Source organism: Pan paniscus, chromosome 2 (assembly GCF_029289425.2).
Source record: "Pan paniscus chromosome 2, NHGRI_mPanPan1-v2.0_pri, whole genome shotgun sequence".
NCBI lineage: Eukaryota > Metazoa > Chordata > Mammalia > Primates > Hominidae > Pan > Pan paniscus.
This window is the reverse complement of record NC_085926.1, coordinates 159,247,617-159,270,962: the sequence shown is the minus strand read 5'-3', so window position 1 is coordinate 159,270,962 and position 23,346 is coordinate 159,247,617. Positions and strand designations below refer to the sequence as shown.

At 38.8% G+C, this 23,346-nt stretch overlaps 2 pseudogenes; both read left to right on the top strand.

Moving 5' to 3' along the window:
- Positions 1 to 10,609: 10,609 nt before the first annotated feature.
- On the top strand, positions 10,610 to 16,410 carry LOC100973623 (26S proteasome regulatory subunit 4-like; annotated as a pseudogene).
- Positions 15,326 to 16,631, top strand: LOC100991036 (elongation factor 1-gamma-like; annotated as a pseudogene).
- Positions 16,632 to 23,346: the final 6,715 nt, after the last annotated feature.

Here is a 23,346-nt window from a genome sequence, read left to right as displayed (position 1 = left end):
ATCTGTAAAGATCTACAACTGTTTTCTCCTCAAGTACTAGACCATTGGTTCTCAGCTCTGGCTGTACATTAGAATGGTCTGGGAGCTTTAAAAACTACCAATGCCTGGCCCTGACTAAATTTTCAAACTAAATTGAAACCCCCAGAAGGGAGTGCCCAAATAGTAGTTTTTAAAATTCCCCAGATAATTCTAATATTTTGCCAAGATTGGGAACCACTTTAACAGGCTTTTAGTGAATGCTGATTAAATCACTAAAATCCAGCATCAAGCTGCATACTCCTCTTACTCCCTCCCACTTGCCAGGCTTGCCGAACATGTCTATATATGATTAAGGCACTGCTCTTTCTTTAGATACAGTCTTGATCATAACAAACAGCGCTTCCTTACTGTTTTTCAGTAAAAGTACTCAACACTCCCATAGAAGCTTGAAGTGCTTAATAGTTAGCATCACACTCCCCAATGCATTTTGTTCCACATAATGATGTCTTCAATCATTTCATCATGCATCATTTAAGAGCAGTAAAATATCACAAATTATGCTTACAGGCATGAAGCTCTAAAGGACACTCAGTCTGCTGCCGAGGAGCTTGGTGGAGCGCTTTCATTTGCAACCTGAGTATAAGATCATGTCACAATAATTTGGTTAAGCCAGATAGATAGTACCATCAGCACTACTGCAGAGCATGCAAAGCTTTATGCATTTCACAATAATATCACAATAGGGCACCTCATGGATCAATGAATGTACCTTGCTTCCTTTTGTTTTTAATTACTTGCAGGTATATGTATTTAATGTGATATATCTATACACACATACATAATTTAATATATACATACATATATACATACACATATATATTTATGTATATGTATATATGCTTCCACCATCTAAGCCTGTACCAATATAATTGGTGGCAGAACTTTTTTTTAACAAACTTATTTGGACCCAGACCTGGCTCCAGAACTGGTGTGGGTTTTTTTTGGTGCTGTTCGTTTGTTTGTTTAAGATTTAGGGGGTACATATGCAGGTTGGTTACACAGACATACGGATATAATGAATATATTGCATAATGTGCTTTTTGTGCTTGTATTGAACCAATCACCCAAACAGTGAACGTAGTACCCAAAAGGTAGTTTTACAACTCTTGCCCCCCTCCCTCCTTCTCTTCTTTTGAAGTCTCCTGTGTCTATTTTTTCTCTCTTTATGTCTGTGTATACCCCTTGTTTAGCTCCCACAGATAAGTGAGAACATGTAGTATTTGATTTTCTGTTCCTGCATTAATTCATTTAGGATAATGGCCTCCAGCTACATTCATGTTACTGCAAAGGACATAATTTCATTACTTTTTATGGCTTCGTAGTTTTCCATGGTGCATAGGTACCACATCTTCTTTATCCAGTCCACCATTGATGGGTATCTAGGTTGATTCTATAACTTTGCCATTGTGAATGGTGCTGCAATAAATACATGAGTGCATGTGTCTTTTTGGTAGAATGATTCATTTTCCTTTGGGTACATACCCAGTAATGGGATTGCTGGATCAAATGGCAGTTCTATTTTTAGGTCTTTGAGAATACTCCAATCTATTCCACAGAGACTGAACTCATTTACATTCCCACCAACAATGTGTAAACATTCTCTTTTCTCCTTATCCTGACCAACATCTGTCATTTTTTGAGTTTTTAATAATAGCCATTCCAATTGGTGTGAGATGGTATCTCACTGTGGTTTTAATCTGCATTTCTCTGATGATTAGTGATGATGAGCATTTTTTCATATTTTTGTTGGTCACTTGTAGGTCTTCTTTTGAGAAACGTCTGTTCGTGTCATTTGCCCCCTTGTTAATGGGTTTTTTTTTTCTTGTTGAGCTGTTTAAGTTCCTTAGAGATTCTACATATTAGACTTTTGTCAGATGAATAGTTTGCAAATATTTGTGGCAGAAAATTTTAGTTAGAAACTGAGATAAACAAGTGATATGGACGATGGAAAGATAATCACCCCTCAGAGGGTAGAGTGACCCCAGTTCTTCTTGCTCTGGCTGCCTGTGTGTGGCCTTGGACAAGTGACTTCACTTCTCTGGGATCCAGTTTCTCTGCTGTGAAAAGAATGACTCCTCTGGGAATAGTGTGTGTGTTTTTCTCTTATTGGCTCTTGTGATCACTGGCAGGGCCACCCTAGAAGGTCATGTTGTGAAGAACTTTGAAGCTATACCTGCTCGTTGGAAAGAATGCCATTATGAACATATCAGTGTCTATCATGAGATCAGTAGAAGGGAAGTGGACTCTAAGTTCTGCTGGGTCAAAAACTGTAGAATTACTTTCCTAACCCAGTGCAGTGGCTGGAAACCTGTAGACATAAAATGAAAACACCTACTTACAACACTGTAACTGCTAATCTTTACAGCCACATAGAAATGTGTACACACATACTGGCAGCTTGTCTCTATATACTCAGATACACTTATTCTTCAACTTCAGTTCAAATTCTACCTCTTCTATTAGGCCAACTACATGCCATAACAATAAATAGCTAATATTTATACGGCATGTATACTATGCATCAGGTGCTCTTCTAAGCATTTTGCATATGTAATTCATTTAACTCTCTCAACAATCCTGTTAAATAGATATCATTATCCTCATTCTACAGATGGGGAAAGCTGAGGCACAGATTGTTTAAGTGACTTGCTCAAGGTTACACAGTTAGTAAGGGAGCTGAGATTTGAACTGAGGCTGCAGAGGTGAAGTGTTTAACCATTGGAAGGAATGGCACCTTCTACATGTCCACATAAACCATCACTATACCACACCTTTTTCTGCATTCTATCATTCACTGATTCTGTGTGATTATAGGACATCAATCAATGTGGTAAGCACTTTGAGATTTAGACAGAGCATTATATAGGATGACCGTAGATCCTGGTTTGCCTACCTAGTGCTTTTGGGTGGGGATGAGGAAATTCAGAGAAGTCTTCCTACATGAAGCGATGCCTGAGTTACATCTTAGAGGATGAACAGCAATTAGCCACATTAAAATTAGCAATTAAAATCAGTTTATTCTCTAATATATTCTCCCTTGCCAATTGGTTATATTACTTGGACCTCTAAATATATCTTTCAGTAAACAGAGTTAACCATCCCTCCCCAAAACTCAAAGAAAACCTCACATTATATATAAAAATGCAGTTCAGTGCTATTATAATTAGACTAACTTGCTTTTCATATGAAAGTCTTAATATTATCACTTCTAGGTGATGTTCTTGAGTAGTTAGAAAAGTAAAGAAAAATTTGATAAAATTCTTGATTAGGGAAGGAGAAAATAATTCAGGGCAAAAGAGTAAGAGAAATAGTTCCTTCTTACAGACGAGAGCTTCAGACTTTCCAATAAATCAAAGGTAATGATCCACTAACTTCATGAGCGTGTGAAGAAATAGATGCCACATCTTGGTGAGTCCAGACAAATTAAAAATGGCTCTACTTACACACTCTGTGACCTAGTTTATGGGTGGTTAAACCAACAGGAAAGTACAGTGACCAGATAGAATAAAAAGGGACCATATTGGAATAGTATTTTTTTATAATCTTGCCTTTTATTTAATTTTACATTTTTCAAATTTGTTGTAATGATGAATAATTGTTTAAGTTAACCATTATGGTGACTTTGTATTATAGTCATGCAAAGATACTAGCCTTGTAAGACACATTTACCTGTAAGACCTGAAAACACTGAGGAGCTCAGAAAACAAATGTCAGGGAGGACATGACTGCTTCTCATTTCTGCAAAGGTGCACCAGAATGACTTTGAGTTAATTAATTCCTGTAATAAGATGCTCAAACCAAACTCAAAAATTATTCTGCTCTAAAGACAATCATATAGCCTGGAAATTTGAAGTTATCTGCCTCCCAAATGAGGGGCAGGGAAAAAAGTGATAAAACTTATCAGAATTATGAAAGCCTTACCCTTCCAAGAAACCAACTTAGAAAAAAGAAACATATCAGAGATTATTTCAATTTATCAGACTAAGTTAAAAACAGAGATCAGGGCCTGGGCAAAAAGGAAAATGATCAGGAGCTTCAGAGAACAGAAATAGGGTCTCAAGACCAAGTGAGAAACTCCAAAGTCTGCATTGAGAATGTTGCCTGGAAACTCCACGGTTTCCACCCCAGATAAGGAGAATCTGCAGATTCCAAATTCTTGTCTGCCCTTGGGGTTTAGGTTGGAGGAGGCATTTGGACAACCTAACCCTGTTTCCCAGGTTCAATGCTAAATACCAGCTCCACCACCCTCAGAGCACACTCCTGAAACCATTCTGGACTTTGAAAAGGTTCATTTGTGAGTTGAAAGACTCAAGAGAATAGCAGAACAAGTTTCTATCTGAAGTCACCTAAAGTCAGTGCCCACAATTAGAATGGCCCTAAGAGTTATAGCAAACCCACAGTTCCCATTTACACACTTCTCTGTAAATGGGAATGTTTTGCATAAAGATGTTATGACCTTTCCTCTATTAATTTGTTTAGCAAAGCTTTCTTTTTTGCAGGACAAAGGTGAACTTGAGCACAACCCTCTATGAATGATCACAAGTTCCATAATAGTATATTTTCTTCCTTTTGCAATTTTTCATGACGTGTGACATAATTTGCTTAATGTCAATAGTGACAAGACGTCAGGGATTGCCTATTTTTGTCCATTATTGTGTCCTCATCAACTGAAATACTCTCTGGTGCCAAGTAGACTCCCCAAAAAAAGTTTGCTAAAGAGATAATACCCACTCAAAAAGTTGTGAGAACTAACTGAGAAATATACATGAAATACCCATCACAGTGCCTGGCAACTGAAATCAGTATTTGTTGAATTGAGTGAATGAGTGGAGAAGATTCTACTTCACACACTCTTGGTGCCCCCTCCAGGAACCTTCCTACCTCTTGGCTTTCTTTCATTACTATACTTTTCAAATGAGTACTCCATGCTTTCATTTCCTCTCTAGTTTCTCTACAATTCTTGACCTTTTCACTCCACTGAACTGATCCCCTCAAAATCCAAACAACTGGCAAACTCCCACTTCCTTGAAACTCTCTTCCATGTCTGTGGTTCCATGACTACAGATTCTGTTGCAACTTTTCCAACACTTTCTTCCTTTCTGCGAGTGACTTTTGACTTTCTCCTATTCTCTCGGGGTGAGTCTCAGCAGGACTACCTCTTGAACTTTTGCCTTTCTTCTTCTATTAAATTTTAACTTAGCCATACAAGGCTTCCACTACCATTTTTGGCTAATGACTCCTAAGTTTTCGTATCTTCTGTATTTGCCTGACCTGTAGTCCCATATTCCCAACACTGGGAAAATTCTTAAAGCTTGTCATACTCCCTGTAATCCCAGCCTGTATGCAACCCTCCATACAGTGTCTGTCTCCTCCCCGGCTCATTTAGGGTAAGAGCCACATCATGGGATTTTTTATCTCCAGCACCTAGCACGAGTCCTAGCACAAAGTAGGGAATAAATGTCTGCTAAACAAATAAAGAAAGAGATGTCCTTAGAACTATTACTAAAATATTTTCATTTGAATCTCTTGCAATATCTCAAACTTCACACCTATATGATATCCTTTCCCCTCACCCCAGATTTTCTTGCCTCCCGAATTTCTTACTGTGAATGATACCACCATCCACCTGTCTGAGCTTAAAATCAAGTCCTCTTTGACTCTTCTTCATTTCCCTTATATTCATCAAATCTTGAACATTTCCTATAATATTTCATGTCATATTCATTCTCCTTCCTCACTGTCAACACACAGACTTAGCAAGGCCTCCGGTCCCATCCAGATGATCACAACAGCCTTCCCATTCTCAGATGTATAAAGACTCTCTCTTATCTGCTGCAGGCTTGTAGCCTAATATTCTTGACCAGGTTTTCAGGAATCCTCACAATCCAGTTTTCTCTCTTCCCACTACAAATCCAACCTCACATCAATATCCATGGCCCACTGTGTTCTTGCCATTGATCAATCAAGTGGTGATTTGTTCCTTCCCTATCTGGGAGCTTCCCTATCTGGAATTCCACCTATGGAATTCTGCCCACAATTCAAGGCTGAGATCAAATAATTTCTTACACAGGAAACTTATTATGACCATTCTAGTCCTAAGTGTTTCTTTTATTTATTTACATTTTTATTTTGAAATAATTTTACATTTGCCAAAAAGTTGAAAAAAAAGAGACTTTCCATATACCTTTCACCCAGCTTCTTCTAATATTTTTAATAACATGTTGTATAACCATAGTATATTATCAAAACCAGGAAATTAATATTGTTACAACACCATTGACTGAACTACAGCTCTTATTTGAATTTCTTCAGTTTTTCCCTGAATGTCCTTTTTCTATTCAAGAATCAATTCAGAATCCCACATCGCATTTGATTGTCTCCCTGGTCTGCTCCAATCTGTGACAGTTCTCAGTCTTTCCTTGTCTTTTGTGACCTTGACACTTTTAATGAGGGCTCGTCAGGTATTTTGTAGACTGGCCCTCAATTTGGGTTTATCTAATGTTTTCTCATGATTAAATAGAGGCTTTATGCCTTTTTGGAAAGATTATGGCAAAAATGATACTGTGTCTTTCCCAGTGCACACTATCAGCAGGTATGTAATGTTGATATGTCTCAATACCAGTGACATTAATCTTGACCACTTGATTACTGTGGTGTTGTTGGGTTTCTCCATTGCAAATGTATTATTCTTCCCTTTATAAGGGATAAGTGCTTTGGGAGAGATATTTTGAGACGATGCTGATATCCTACTTCTCCTCAAACTTTTGCCCACTAATTTTATCTGTCACTGGATCTTGTCTGCAACAGTTATTACTGTGGTATTTCCCCAGTGATGGCTTTTTATTCCTCCTCTTTAATTTTACATTTATTAATTGGAATTCTTCTGTAAGGCTGTGTTTCTTAATATATTGGGTTTTATTTTATTTTTATGGTACATAGTAAGTGTAAATATTTATGGGGTACATGAGGTATTTTGATACAGGCATACAATGCATAACAATCACATCAGGGCAAATGGGGTATCTATCACCTCAAGCATTTATTATTTCTTTGTGTTATAAACATTCCAATTATACTCTTATAGTTATTTTAAAATCTACAATAAATTATTGTTGACTTTGGTCACCCTGCTGTGCTATGGAATACTACATTTTATTCATTCTATCTAACTGTATTTTTGTACCCATTAACCGTCCCCACTTCTCTCCAGATCCCACCCCCTACCCCTGCCCTACTACTCTTCCCAGCCTCTGATAACTATCATTCTACTCTCAATATATTGTTGATTTATGTTTCTCAGCAGGTGTCTGGTGTGAGGAGTACAGTCCTGGGGGTCTGGGGATCCCTGTCCAGTCACAGCTCTGCTTAAAGGATACCTGACAGAAAAAAGGAGAGAGAGGAAGAAGAGGAACTAAAGAAGGGAAGGAAGGAGGGAAAAAAAAGAAAAAAGGAACTCTGTCTTTGTCTTAACTATCAGTTACTTTGGAAATGAAGTATCTTAAGGGAACACTTTCCTTTGAGTGGATACCCATGTTGAATCCCAAGGAAAGATCCAGAAACACACTTCTGGTACTTATGCCAATTAGAATAATAAATGTATTATGCACCAGGGTAATAGATTCATGAGGACATTACATGCCATAGAACCTCCATTATGGCTTTTTCTCTTCTCTTTCACAGTGAGTAAGTATATCTTAGGACAGGAAAGAGGGGCTTCAAGCCATAGTACAAACTAGGAGATGGGTAACATGGAAGGCTGACATCAATCCGGCAGAGTCTGGACATCCACAGAAATAATTTAGTCTAAGCCTGTCTGCAAAATGGAGAAATGTCTCCCTGGCCTGGGCACTGGGGAGATATAAAACTACACAGACCACAGCATCCCATTCTTAACTTGGCCAACTTCCTTGCCAGCAGCAGACAGAACCCTGTAAGAGTTTGAAGGTAAGTCTGTGTTCACTCCCTTCAGCAGCGTTGTCCTCCCACCCCCGAGCCTATGGCCTCTGTGCCCCACGCAGGGAAGTAGAACATAGTGCACAGCAATTCTCAAACTGGGAACTTCTCACTTATCCAGAGCTGTGGTTGGGGTGGGGGTGGGTGACTGTATCACAAATACCTTGAGATTATTTTAATTTTTTATTCTTATATGATTGATACTCTTTTAAAAAGATAGGCATATTCTGCATCAGTCTAAATGACCACTTAATACCCACAAAATGCAATCCCTGCATTTTGTACTGCTATTTTTAGTCAGGTTATAACCAAGTGATCCTATGAAGGAATAGTATTTCATTTCTATGTATTAACACGCGTAACTGAATGTATCTGAGCCTGCACAACCTAGTATCTAAATGACAACATTCTGTATCTGCTATTGTACTTGTAATTTATTTTAACCAATTATATGACAAAGCTTGAGATTTTCCCATTTACACACTTCTCTGTAAATGGGAATGTTTTGCATAAAGATGTTATGACCTTTCCTCTATTAATTGTTTAGCAAATCTTTCTTTTTTACAGGACAAAGGTGAACTTGAGCACAACTCTCTATGAATGATCACAAGTTCCATAATAGTATACTTTCTTCCTTTTGCAATTTTTCAGAAGGAAAAATTTTTTTTCCTGGGGATAGAATTACAAGACATCTTCATGGACTGAAACTTAAGTTTTTTAAGTTACTGAATAAACGGAGGTTTACATATGGTGTCATGAAAATGACAAGGGGCAGTAATATATACCAACTGGGGCAGCTAATGAGGAAGAAATTGAGGTGGACTCAGAATGGAAACAAGGCACCAACGTCCACTGGAGGCCAGATTGCCTCATTTTATACTATGCAAACAAAAGTTTACCAATAGTTCAAACAAGGAATAATTTGTGAGAGAACTGAGTCATCTTATACACAGTAATTCTGATACAGTGGTATGGTAGTTAGTACCATTTGGGAAATGTGGGAAATGTGGATTCTTTGTGTATATCTACCTCTGTACTGATCAGATTGCAAAAGTTCATCACCAGAACTTACAGTTGTAGAAATACATGAAAAATATTTTTGGTAAATAGTCCTTTAAAAATGTTTCAGTATTGTTTGGGCATGCACTATTACATTGCTTTATTGCCTTTTGACTGGCCATAGGATAAAATGAGAGTATGTATTTATTGTTTAAAAGCAAAAAAAGAAAAAAGATAAAAATGGACTATCATGCTCAAAATCAAAAGTCAACAAGTGAATAAAATGTCTTCCTATAACTAACCCAAACATTGGCAGTTTTATTTCAATTACATTAAATTGCATTGCATTAACATTGATGATTTAACTTTAATTTTTAAATTATGTTGTTTCTTAATTTTATTCAGGTTTTGTAGTTATGTATAACGATAAAGACACCAGGAAGTTTAATACCTAAATATATATTTAGATATTTATCTATAGATATGTAGATATATATCTGTATAATTTAAGCCACAGTATAAAGAAATAATTCAAATCACTCTGGGAGGGAAGGGTCCAAAGTAAAAGGAAAAAAAGCACAAAGTAATAAGAAGTTAAAGGAAATTATTAACAAAATGACCCTATTTACAGTGGATATCCAGCAGAAACAGACCATGGGCAAGTCACTTTAACTTCTTTAAGCTTCAGTTTACCTTTTCTGTAAAAATAGTCATATATGTGCTAAGTTTGTAAATGCACAGGGGAAAAAGTATCTGGAAGAAGCCACGTCCCACTGTCAATAATGATAACTTCTGAGAAAAAAAGTGGTTTGAGGGACAGAGGTCAGAAGAACTGAACTGAACTTTTTACTCCATAATTTTACTCTATAATTTCTGTAATGTTTGAATTTTATACAAGTATACTCACCTAATAGAGTAAAATATAAAGTTATTGCATAAATAAAAGGTCAGTAGATTACTCAAGTGGCGAAAAGAGCATGGACTTTAGCTTCAGAAAACCTAACACTAAAATTGATTCGGGTGATTCTTACGAGCTGTGAGACCTTGGGCAATTCACTTAACTTCTTAAAGCCTCAGTTTTCCTTATCTGAGAAGTATTAGTAATAATAGCTATGGAGATAATGTGAGGATTAAATAAGATTAAGCATGCAATTCAGACCTAAGATGATCAGGCTTCCCCAGGGTTGCTAGCTTCAGGGTTCTGCATCATTCCTTGTTGTTTTCCCTAGTCAGCAAGTGATCCTTTTCTTAAATGTTTCAAAGTGCCCAGTTGGAATGTAGCATCTGTTTCTTCCTAAACTCCCACATATTCACTGTTCCATAGTGTGGCTTCAGTGAGATGACCCAGCTCTACAGAGACAACTTCACTGCAGGAAACTTCCATTGGAAATTTCTGCAAATTTCAATAAATCAACCTCATGCTTAGGCAACATAGGGAGAAACTTATGTTGTGCCATTTCAGTGGGATGGAAAAAGTCCCTCTCCTGCTGGTCTGAAATTCCACCACTGTGGTAACTACAGTTCATTCACTGGTGGATATAAAAGATGAAAGTTCTCTAATTAGAGGTTGCAATTCCAAACTGCCCACCCACTCAGAATTTGTCTGCAAAGGTAAAGGATAAAATTTTTGAAAATGTAATTTTCTCAATCCCTATTGTCAAGTTATTTTCTGCTTGTGAGTTGCTCATAAGTATGTCTTATACAGGCAACAGAGGTCAGTGAGAATCAGCCTTCATAACAGTAGCTGTAGCCTGGACCACTGCCCCTGCCTTTATTACAGCCTCTCATTCTGCTCCAAAAAATGCCACTTCCCTGTTCAAAAACCTGTGATGGATACCCATTTTATTTAATAATCACTGCCGCAGAACTTACCTTGTGCTGGGTACTGGTCTAAGCAATTTATAAATATGAATTCATTTAATCTTCACAATCCTCCTATGAAATCCATTTTTTTTCAGGTAAGGAAACTGAGACACAGATATGTTAGGTAAGTAACCCCAAGGTTACACAGCTAGTAAGTGGTAGGACCGGCAGTGGAACCCACATAGATAGTCTGGCTCCTAGTCTGTGCTTTTGATCACTCCACTCTGAAGCTTCATTGTCTAACAAATTAGTGCAAACTTCTCACCAGACTTTGCATTTCTCCGCAGTATGGCCCCAACTAACCTTTTCCAGGATTATCTCACATCACCATGACATTACACCATCTACTCAGTATCCATTCATCCAAAAAAAAAAAAAAAAACCTAACGAACACCTTGTGAAGCCACAGCCTAATGAAAAGACAGACATTAAGAAAGAATTGGCAGCTCAATTGGCCAAGGCAAGATGGGTGAAAGTCTGAGTGGGGGTTATGGTCCTGGAGTTTGCAAGAAGAATGACAGGACAAGAAAAATAAATATGAACCTCCTGTACCAACTAGAGTGGAGAAGAAGAAAACAAAGGGACCAGATGCTGCCAGCAAACTGCCACTGGTGACATCTCACACTCAGTGCTGATGAAAATTACTGAAGTTAGAGAGAATTGAAGACTGTCTTCTCATGGAGGAAGAATTCATTAGAAATCAGAAATAAATGAAACCATTAGAAGAAAAGCAACAGAAAAGATTAAAAGTGGATGATCTGAGGGGGGACCCCAATAGCAGTAGGAACCTTGGAAGAGATCACAATCATGCCATTATTCTACATCTGTGGGCTCAGAACACTACATCAGCATTCTTTCATTTGTAGACAAGGATCTGCTCGGTTCTGCTCAGCCACAAGGTGCATGCAGTGATAGGGGTGCTGATGGATGACACGGATCCCCTAGTCACAGTGATGAAGGTGGAAAAGACTCCCCAGGAGACCTATGCTGATACTGGGAGAAAAGTTGGACAACCAAATTCAGGAAATTAAGGAATCTGTGGAGCCTCCTCTCACCCAACCTGAATATTATGAAGAGACGGGTGTAAAGCTTCCTACGGGGTGGGGGGTCATTCTCTATGGTCCACCTGGCACAGGTAGAACCTTGTAGCCAAAGCGGTAGCAAACCAAACCTCAGCCACTTTCTTGAGAGTGGTTGGCTCTGAACTTATTCAGAAGTACCTGGGTGATGGGCTCAAACTCATACTGGAATTGTTTCAAGTTGCTGAAGAACACGCACCATCCACTGTGTTTATTGATGATATTAATGTCACTGGAACAAAAAGATATGACTCAAATTCTGGTGGTGAGATAGCAATTCAGCGAACAATGTTGGAACTGTGGAACCAGTTGGATGGATTTGATTCTAGGGGAGATGTGAAAGTTATCATGGCCGCAAACCAAACAGAAATTTGGATCCAGCACTTAGCAGACCAGGCCGCACTGACAGGAAGATCGGGATTCCCCTCCCTAATGAAAATACTAAGAAGAGCATCTTTCAGATGCATACAAGCATGATGACACTGGCCGATGATGTAAACCTGGACGACTTGATAATGACTAAAGATGACCTCTTTGGTGCTGACATCAAGGCAATCTGCACAGAAGCTTGCCTGATGGCCTTAAGAGAGCCACAGAACGAAGGTAACAAATGAAGACTTCAAAAAATATAAAGAAAATGTTCTTTGCAAAAAACAGGAAGGCACTCCCAAGGGGCTCTATCTCTAGTGAACCACAGCTGCCATCAGGAAAATGGTTGGGAGATTTTCCAATCCCTGAAAAGGATGAGGCTGGGGAGTTGCCCAAAGGAACTCCTGTTCCAGTTTATTTTTGTTGGTAAGACGTTTTGTGTGTCTTTTGGAGTAAAATGTGTAAATGCTCATTGGGCGGCCTTCATCTCTTGGTCACTGTGCAGCACTCTGCTTTCCAATAAAGCATGCTCTTTCACCAAAAAAAAATAAAGGAAAAAGAAAAATCCCTTAACAGTAATATTGATGAATTGTGGCAGGTTTGCATAATGGAACGATATACAGCAGTGAAAATTAACAAACCACAACCACAGGAAACAGCATGGCCAAGCCAGCTAAAACTGAGGCTGCAAATGCTGGGCTGGGAGCAGCAATGTCTGCTATTAGCAAGGGCACTGAGGCAACGCGCTAGAGAACATGGCCTGCAAAGGGAAAAGGGAAAGTGCTGCCTTGCTGATCCTAAGCACTTTCAGCCTCTGGAGCACAATGTCACTATGGCTTTCCTTGTTGCCCTTCCTTGGTTGTTGCCTTTCCAAGCAGCCAGTTGCAGTACTTGCTGCCTTAAATGCTTGTCTATTCCTCCTGAAGAGAAAAAACAACAGGATAACTTGGTCCATCTTAGAACTTAAAAAAAGAGAAAAGTCTAAAGTAGTGAATGAAATAAACATTTAAATTTTGTGTCTTACAGCCCATGACAGATGTTGGCATTCTAAGACCTGTGCTGTCTGCAGAATACAAGGTCCTGCATTATGGTTTATATAATAAACTGAATGATTGATGGGCAATAATGAGGGTCCACCACTACTGAAAAATAGAAGTGTAGTAACAGTGATGAGTTAGGATCAAATGCCTTTGTGTGCTGCGTTATCTTATTACAATATCTTTCCATTTTTCATGTATCCAAAAATTCCTTTAAAAGGTGATCCAAATGATTGCTACTGGTTAAATAATTATTTATGTCTATTGTTTCTTGGTCTATTTCTATTTACATTTGATATTTTGTATAATCAAATAATTGTTTATGTAGAAACTGTCTGTTAAGATAACCAAAGCTTCTTCTAACAATAAGATCAATACTTCTGATTTTAATCAGGTAAAATCTAAGTGTTTAGAATCCAAACTATTTTTGAATATAAATATTTTCAATACAATCTACACATTAAAATTTTTTTCTACTATCCAAAACAATCTGCAGATTCCATACAATCCCTATCAAAATACCCATGCCATTTTTCTCAGAAATAGGAAGAGCAGTCCTAAAATTCTTGTGGAACAATGAAAGAGCCTGAATAGTCAAAGCAACCCTGAGCAAAAAGAACAAAGCTAAAGGCACCACACTATCTGACTTCAAAATATATTACAAGGGTAGAGTAACCCAAATAGCTTAGTATTGGTATAAAAATAGGTACATAGACTAATGGAACAGAATAGACAACCCAGAAATAAATCTACGTATTCAAAGCCAACTGATCTTTGACAAAGCCATTAATAACATACACTGGGGAAAGTACAATCTCTTCAATAAGTGGTGCTAGGAAAACTAGATAACCATATGCAGAAGAATGAAACTGGGCCCCTGTCTCTCACCATGTACAAAAAAATTGGATTAAACACTTAAATATAAGACCCCAAACTATAAACTTACTGGAAAAAAACAAAGGGAAACTGTTCAGGGCACTGGCCTAGGCAAAGACTTGACAGCTAAGACTCCAAAAGCACAGACAATGAAAACAAAAATAGACAAATTGAACTATATTAAATTAGAAAGCTCCTGCATAGCAAAGGAAACAGTAAATGGAGTGATGAGACAACCTATAGAATGGGAGAAAATATTTGCAAACCATCATCTGACAGGAGACTGATATGCAAAATACACAAGTGTGATAAAAATGGACCAAGATGCCACATGATTCCAGAACAATTGGAAAAGTCATATTTCTTGTGAAGAGTATCTTAGAAATAATTATGCAGAGAAGATATAGATGTACACAAGTCACTTGCCTGTTTTAGTCATTTATCCCCTTGTGGACTTTGGGTTTAAGATCCCCAGCTTAGTTTTTGTATCTATAATTTCATCCATGGGTACAGATCACCCCTGAGGCTTAAATAAAATATTTCCTACCTCAAGAGATAGTCTTATTTTCTTTCTTTCTATTTTTTTTTTCAGTGAAACTCTGAGCTTTTTATGGTGGCAATGTGCCTAGAACCAGGTCCATGCCAAAATTTTTACTCACATTTTCTTATTTCTCAGTTTCCTTTGTTTCTAGCCATGTAACCCAGTTCTGACCAATAAGATGTAGGCAGAACATGCTGCTGACTTGAGGAATTTTAAATTTCTCTGTAGAAGGGACATACAATTGGTTTGGCCCTTGATCATTCCCCCTTCTTCCTGCTTTGAAGTGGACAAATTATCTGGAGATGCAAACGCCATTTTGTACTTGTGAGGAGATAGCCACAAAGACAAAAGCCAGCTTGTGAAGGATGCTTAGCAGAAAGTAAAGCAAGAGTCTAGACCCTTGGGTGCAGTTGTGTAGCTAAACCAATTGCCAGTAATTGCATAGGTTTGGTAATATAAGAAAAATAAACCCTTCATGTTTAAGTCATGTTGGTCAGCTTTTCTGTTACTTGCAGCCAAATGCATTCTTGATTTGTTTTTCTTCCCTTCCCTTTCTCTGAAGAATCACCATGATGGCTTAGATCCTGTACACATATGCTGAAAACTGGAGGGCCTTCAAAGCCCTCATCACTGCTCAATACAGCAGGGCTCAGGTCTGCATGCTCTCTGCACCATCCCCACTTCCACTTTGGCCAAACCAACCACAACCCTAAATTTCTTTTCAAATTTCCTGCTGGCAAGATTCCAGCATTTGATGGTGACAGTGGAGCCTGTGTGTTTAAGAGTAATGTCATTACCTACTATGTGAGCAATGAGGAGCTGCAGGAAAGTACTCCAGAAGCAGAAGCCCAGGTGGTGCAGTGGGTAGGCTTTGCTGATAACAACATAGTGCCCTTAGCCAGTACTTGGTTTTTCCCTACCTTGGGCATCGTGCACCACAACAAATAGGCCACTAAGAATGCAAAAGAGGACATGAGATGAATTCTGGAGCTGCTGGATGCTCACTTGAAGATGAGGACTTTTCTGGTGGGTGAATGAGTAACTGGCTGACATCACAGTTGTCTGCACCTTGTTATGGCTCTATAAGCAGGGGCTGGAGCCTTCTTTCCACCAAGCCTTTCTCAGTATCAACCCTTGGCTCCTCATCTGCATTAACCAGACCCAGTTGCGGGCTGTCTTGGAATAAGTGAAACTGTGTGAGAAGATGGCCCAGTTTGATGCTAAAAATTCTACAGAGAGCCCGACTAAAAACGACACCCATGGAAAGAGAAAGGTTCATTAAAAGAGAAGCAGACGCCTCAGGCTGAACAGAAAGAGGAAAAAGTGTGGCTTCCCTTGCTTCTGAGGAGGAGATGGATGAATGTGAGCAGGCACCGGCTGCTGAGCCCAAGGCCAAGGGCCTCTTTGCTCAGCTGCCCAAGGGTACCTTTGTGTTGGGTGAATTTACACCCAAGTGCTCCAGTTAGGACACACTGTGTCACTGCCATATTTTTGGAAGCACTCTGTTAAGGATGGCTGGTCCCTATGGTTCTCTGAGTATCACTTCCCTGAAGAGCTCACCCAGACCTTCATGAGCTGCAACCTCATCACTGAAATGTTCCAATGACTAGACAAGCTGAGGAAGAACACCTTTGCCGTGTCATCCTCTTTGGAACCAACAATAGTAGCTCCATTTCTGGAATCTGGGTCTTCAGAGGCCAGGAGCTTGCCTTTCCCCTGAGTCCAGATTGGCAGGTGGACTACGAGTCATACACGTAGCAGAAACTGGATCCTGGCAGTGATGAGACCCAGATACAGGTTCAAGAGTACTTTTCCTGGGATAGAGCCTTCCAGCATGTGGGCAAAGCCTTCAATCAGGGCAAAATCGTCAAGTGAACATCTCTTGCCATCACCCAGCTACCTGAAACTTTGTTTCAGGGAGATGAGGGTCATTAAAGAAAACTGAACATTGAGAAAAAAGAAATGCTTCAATATTTTATTAATTCTATAATAAAGCAAACAGCTGTGCAATCATTTTGATAGATGGCAACTCAGCCTCCATGTCTGGCAAAAATAGTGGGGTTAGGGAAGGGACAATCATGACCTGGCTCTGTCCCAAATGAGCAGCTTCTATTCAGTTCCTATTGATAGTTGCTATGCTGGAATGTTATCTGATTTTTTAAAAGAAATCAGAAATGTGGATTTTTATGTGAAATCTCACAATTCAATATTAATAATGAATTTGGAAGTTTCAGACTCCCCAAATGGCCTCAGGAAGGCTAAAAGTTTTTTGACCTCTGAGAGCAGGTATCAAGGACAAGAACCCTTACCACAGGCCAAGCCCAGCAACTGCCTCTAAGTTTCCTTTCCTAGTGCAGATGCCAGCCTTCTCTGTGGGCATATTCCTTTTCCACTTCACAATGTCTAGATAGTCTCATCAACCTTGACAAACAAATAAGTGTTAAGTTAGGGCACTTTTCATTCTAAAACTGGAGTCCATTTCTAAGAGCAAACTTCACTGTAGGAATTTCCAATTTTTTACTAAAGGCTAAATAATCTTTGTCATTAAAATTTATACCATTAAGATTAAAAAACAAACCCAGATATTTCTGGTTACCATAAAAAGCAAATATTGACTCACTTGATGGTGAAATGACTGCTTCTTTGTTCATTCTTTCAGTAGTTTGTTTTCATCTAGAAAGTGCTATTTACTTTGTAAGTAATGGTATGTTTACAGTTCAGGAAAATGATCAACTCCTTTACTTTCTCAAATTTTCCAAAGTATAACTTTAATAAATAAAGCTCTGCCTTGTCATCATGCCTTCTGATTTTCCTTTTCCCTCCTGTTGTTTTCTGTCTTCCCATTTCACTCTAGCCTTCAGCCTTTTGGTAAGCCTGTAGCAAAACCAAGAGTAATTTCACAACGAATATGCTCCTTACTTCACAAAATAATATTCCTATGGATTTATGTCACTGTAACTATCCAAAGCAACTGATAATTTCCTTGGATCATTGAGATTCTCCAATCTCAAATCTAATACTCTTTTTCTCTCATAGTGATAGAAGTGTACCTTTTGGATTCTGTTGCCTGACCTTGGTACCTGCATCTGACCTCTGCTTTTCTCATAACTGGGCCACTACGCAGCTGTCTCACCAGGTTTATAATCTCCTTCTCCTCTGAGGATCCTTTTGTCTTTCTTCTAAGTAGCAAAACAACCAATACATAACTAACAGTAAAACGAATGTTTTCAACACATGAGTCTCCTCACTGCATAATATCATCTCAGCAACTCTAGCCATGTAAATGTGTCTGTTTACAGTTTATAAATCTCCAGTCTACTCTTTGAGTAATCTCTATTTGCCTTTTCTATTCATAAGCATAACACATAATACCTTTGCCTGTTTATCTAACAGTTATTACTGCTTGATGTTTCTTAATGTTTCATCGTGGTGAGAGGCATTGATTGGATCTTCCTTCAACATAGAGATGAGCCAAAATTTGCTAAGTGTATTTATTTATAATTTATATTCCTTATAGTTCCAAAATGCATTTAAGATCATTTAGATGAAAACATGTAGTTAGCTTAATTAAAATAAAAACAAAAGTTAAAAATATCTTTTAGAGTTAGGATAAGATAGCTATTGTCACAGAGCATAAAATTTGGCTTGAACTTTTTTGGCAAGCCAGGGAAAACAGAAAGTAGTACAAAGCTCTCATTATGTGATCAAATAAACTACATGAGTTCTTTCCTCAACAAATGAATGTCTGTAACAAATATTTGTGAAGGACTTACAACACCTCAGACACTACACTTACTGTGTGGATACAAAGACAGAAGATACTAAAATGACATGAAAAGGCCAATATCCGGTTTGGTAAACAGACATATAGATAATGACAATAACATGAATTAAATTTAGTGCTTGAAATCTGCACAGGGTGTTATTGAAACACTTACTTGGAGTCAGAAGTAGTTACATCTCCTGAAGAGAAGCATGTGCCATGTGCTGAGGAAAAGAATGTGTATTCTGTAGCCACTGGATAAAATGTCCTATAAATATCAATTATGTCTATAGTACAGATTAAGTCCAATGTTTCTTTGTTGATTTTCTGTATGCAGATCAGTCCAGTGCTGAAAGTGGGGTATTGAAGTCTCAAGTTATTATTGTATTAGGGTCTATCTCTCTCTTTAGCTCTAATAAAATTTACTTTATATACCTGGGTGATCCAGTGTTGGGTGCATATATAATTGTTATATCTTCTTGCTGAATTAACCCCTTTATCATAATATAGTAACCTTCTTTGCCTCTTATAGTTTTTCTCTTTAAATCTATTTTGTCTGATATAAGTATAGCTACTTCTGCTGTTTTTTGGTTTCCACTGGCATGGAATATCTCTTTCCATCCCTTTGTTTTCAGTCTGTGTGTCTTTATAGGTGATGTGTATTTCTTGAAGGCAACAGGTAATTGGGTCTTATTTTTTGGTGGTTGTTGTTTGTTGTTGTTGTTGCTGTTGATGTTTTTTATCCATTCGGCCACTCCATGTCTTTTGATTGGAGAGTTTAGTCCATTTGCATTCAATATTGTTATTGATAAGTAAGGACTTATCCTGCCATTTTGTTGTTTATATTCTCATTGTTTTGTGATCTTCTCTTCCTTCTTTCTCTTTCTGTTTTCCCTTTAGCGAAGGTGATTTTCTCTGGCTACATAATTTAGTTTCTTTTGCTTTTTTATTTTTTTGTGTATTCTTTGTGTGTTTTCTGGCTTGAGTTTACCTTGAGGCTTGCAAATACTGTCTTATAACCCATTTTTTAAACCTGATAACACACTGTTTGCATAAACAAGCAAGCAAAAAGAAAGCTAATAAAAGCTATATGCTATAACTTTATTCCCCCACTTTTTAACTTTTTGTTGTTTCTATTTGTATCTTATTGTACTATCTATGTTCTGAAAAGTTATTTTAGTTATTATTTTTGATTGATTAGCTGTTTAGCCTTTCTACTTAAGATAAGGGTAGTTTATACCACAGTTACAGTGTTATAATATTCTGTGTTTTTCTTTGTACTTACTATTACCAGTGAGTTTTGTACCTTCCGGTGATTTCTTATTGCTCATTAACATCCTTTTCTTTGATTCCAGTGCTCCCTTTAGCATTTCTTGTTAGACAGATTTGGTATTGATGAAATCCCACAGCTTTTGTTTGTCTGGGAAAATCTGTATTTCTTCATGTTTGAAGGATATTTTTACTGGATATAGTATTCTACAGAAAAACTTTTTATACCTTCAGCACTTTAAATATGTCATATCACTCTCTCCTATCCTATAAGGTTTCCACTAAAAAGTCTGTTGCCAGACGTATTGGAGCTCCTTGTATGTTATTTGTTTCTTTTCTCTTGCTGCTTCCTTTCTTTATCCTTGACCTTTTGGGAGTTTGATTATTAAAAGCCTTGAGGTAGTCTTCTCTGGGTTAAATCTACTTGGTGTTCTATAACCTTCTTGTACTTGGATATTGGTATCTTTATCTAGGTTTGGGAAGTTATCTGTTATTATCCCTTTGAAGAAAATTGCTACCCTTATCTCTTTCTCTACCTCCTCTTTAAGGAGATAATTCTTAGATTTTGTTTTAAGGCCATTTTCTAGATCTTGTAGGTGTGCTTTATTGTTTGTTAATCTTTTTTCTTTTGCCTCCTCAGTCTGTGTATTTTTATTTAGCATGTCTTCAAGCTCACAAATTCTTTCTTCTGCTTGACAAATTATGTTATTAAAGGATTCTGATGCATTCTTCAGTATGCACAATGCATTTTTCAACTCCAGAATTTCTGCCTGATTCTTTTTAATTATTTCAATATTTTTGTTAAATTTATCTAATAAAATTCTAAATTCCTTCTTTATGTTATCTTGAATTTCTTTGAGTTTTCTCAACGCAGCTATTTTGAATTCTCTATCTGAAGGGTCATATATCTGTTTCTCCAGGACTGGTTCCCTGATGCTTTATTTAGTTCATTTGGTGAGGCCATGTTTTCCTGGATGGTTTTGATACTTGTAGATGTCCATCTGTGGCTGGGTATTGAAGAATTAGGTGTTTATTGTAGTCTTCACAGCCTGGGCTTGTTTGTACCCATCCTTCTTGGGAAGGCTTTCCAGATATTTGAAAGGACTTGGGTGTTGTGAACTAAGCTGTATCTGTTTTAGGGGGCACCCCAAGCCCAGTAAGGCTGTGGTTCTTGCATATTTGTCGAGGTACCAACTTGCTGGTCTTAGAAAAGATCCAGAATAATTTTCTGGATCATCAGGCGGAGACTCTTGCTCTTTTCTCTTACTTTCTCCCAAAGACACTGGGTCTCTCTCTGTTCTGATCCACTTGGAACTGGAGGTGACATGACACAGGCACCCTTGTGGCCACCACCATTAATACTGTGCCTCATCAGACTTTAAGCAGCACAGCATTGTGTTTCACTCAAGGCCTACTCTAGCCACTCCCTGGTTACTGTCTATGTTCACTCAAGGCCCTTGGGCTCTACAGTCCATAATGGCAAAGGCTGCCAAGCCTGTATCCTTCCCTTCAGGGCAGTAAGTTCTCATAGTCCCTGGGAAGGTCCAGATGTGCCATCCAGGAGCCAGGGACCACAGTCAAAAACCTTAGAAATATAACTGGTGTTCTATTGTACTGCAGCTAAGCTGGCACTCAAACCACAAGACACAGTTCTTCCCACTTTTCCTTCTCCTTTGCAAAGGCAGAGGAGACTTACCTCATAGCTACTACCACCACAGGCCCACAGAGAGTACAGCCAGATTGCCACTGATGTTTCCTTAAGGCCCAAGGGCTCTTCAGTCAGCTTGTGGTGAATGCTGCCTGGCATCAGACTCACCCTTCAGGGTAGCAGGCTCCCCTCTGCCCAGGGCAGGTCCAGAAATGCCATCCAATAGGCAAATCCTAGAATCAGGGACCTCAAGACCCTTCTGGGTACTCTACCCTGCTGTGGCCAAACTGGTATTCAAAGTGCAAGGCAAAGTCCCCTTTACATTTCCTTCTATTTTCTCAAGCAGAAGGAGTCTCACCCAATAGGCACCACAGTTGGGAATGTGCTGAGTATCACCTGAAGTCAGCAAGTCTCAGAGGCTCACTCAAGGCCCTGGATGTATTAATATTACCTGAGCATTGCTGCTGGTTATTCAGGGCCCATAGGCTCTTCGGTTAGCAGGTGGTGAATCCTGCCATGGCTGAGTCCTTCCCTTCAAGGCAGTGGATTCCCTTCTGGCCCAGGGTGTGTCTAGAAATGTCATTAGGCAGCTAGGGCCTGGAAAGGGGACCTCACACCTCTAACTGGTGCCCTATCCTGCTGTGGCTGAGCTGGTATCCAAGATGCAAGACAAAGTCTTCCTCACTCTTCCCACTCCTCTCCTCAAGTGGAAGAAAGGTGTTTATTTTGGAGCTGCAAGTTGTGCAGCGTGGGTTTAGGGGAAAGGTGATGCCAGCACTCTTTTGGCTGTTCCAGCTGGTATCTCAGTATGTCACATGCCCCCCCCACCCCACTTCCCCCGCCCAGTCCACTGAGCTGGGCTCAGTTCAGTCCTAGGACTTCCACAGGTGTTGCAGTCCTTGTGTCCTAGACTGCCTTTCAAGCTTATGCAGAGCCACAGAACACTTTAGCCCACAGTGGTGGGGCTTGTGGAACTCAAGTTCTAGCCACTGGGATCAGTGATTCCCCTCTGGCTATGGCTGATTTAAATGCTTCCTCCATGGGCAGGCATCAGCTGAGTTTGGTACAGTTTTTCTTTCTGCTATAACAGAGCAAGACTGAGTTTAGTGCCTCACAATTTCTGTGTTCCCCTTTCCCTAGCTCACAGAAAGGCTCTCAGTACCATGCCACCACTGCTAGGGGATGGGGCAGGCCAGGTGTTGGCAATTCAAGGCTGTTTTTTCTACCTCTTCAGTGCCTCTTTCAGAGACATGAGGTTAAAACTAGGTACTGCAAGTGCTCATCTAATTTTTGGTTCTCATTAAAGTGATTTTTCCATGCAGATAGTTGTTAATTAGGTATCCTTGCAGGGGGAGCAATTAGTGGAGCTTTCTAGTCCACCATCTTGGTCCACATCCACAGAGTGTACATGTATTTTTTAGTGACATGTTGACAGTTACATAGTCTGCCACAGTCATGTAAATTCAAACTAATTTCTCTGTAAAAAGGAGTTAATAGTCTTATTTGATTAAGCTTTCATCTTTAGCAACATTGAAATCCTAGATCCTCCTTTAACAATGCCATAATACTAGAGGGAGAAATGTGAGATTGAGATTGGGACTATCCACACATAGCTCTCTAATCCCATGCTTCCCGGAGGATCTTAATCAGCAAACTCAGAGTTGAAAAAAGAAATTATTCTGTTTTATCTTTTTTTTTTTTTTTAAGAGACGTGGGGTCTCACACTATGTTGCCCTGGCTGGACTCAAACTTCTGGGCTCAAGTGTTCCTCCTGCCTCTGCCTCCTGAGGAGCTGGAACTACAGGTATGTGTCACTGTGCCCCGCAATTTCATCTTACTTTAACAATTCTTTCTATTTTATTATCTCTATTATTTTAACACAGTCTAATTTCTATTTTGAGTGCACATCC